This window comes from Nannospalax galili, unplaced genomic scaffold (assembly GCF_000622305.1).
Source record: "Nannospalax galili isolate Female #2095 unplaced genomic scaffold, S.galili_v1.0 scaffold252, whole genome shotgun sequence".
Taxonomy (NCBI): Eukaryota; Metazoa; Chordata; class Mammalia; order Rodentia; family Spalacidae; genus Nannospalax; species Nannospalax galili.
The window spans coordinates 4,018,169-4,018,645 of record NW_008333886.1 but is presented as its reverse complement, the minus strand read 5'-3'; positions in this window follow the sequence as shown (position 1 = coordinate 4,018,645).

The window sequence follows — 477 nt, the reverse complement described above, 5'->3', positions numbered from 1 at the left end:
ACTCGGTCCTCGCAGAGTGCGGGGTCCCAGGAGGCGGTGGCCAGGAAGGGCGGGGTTGGGGGCGCGGGGCGGCCAGAGCCAATCAGGACTCGCGGCGTTCTGGGGCGAGGGCTCCCGGTTTCCCGGCTCCAAGCGCAGCGCCGCCTGGCGAGTGGGGCGCGCGCGGGCGGAGCCTGGCGGGGGGACCCGGGCGCGCGGGGCTGCCGGGATTGTCCTCGTGCGTGTCCCAGGAGGCGGTGGCCAGGAAGGGCGGGGTTGGGGGCGCGGGGCGGCCAGAGCCAATCAGGACTCGCGGCGTTCTGGGGCGAGGGCTCCCGGTTTCCCGGCTCCAAGCGCAGCGCCGCCTGGCGAGTGGGGCGCGCGCGGGCGGAGCCTGGCGGGGGGACCCGGGCGCGCGGGGCTGCCGGGATTGTCCTCGTGCGTGTCCGCGGCTCTTTGCCCTTCGCCCTCCTGGGCTCGGGCCACGCGGGGGCGGCG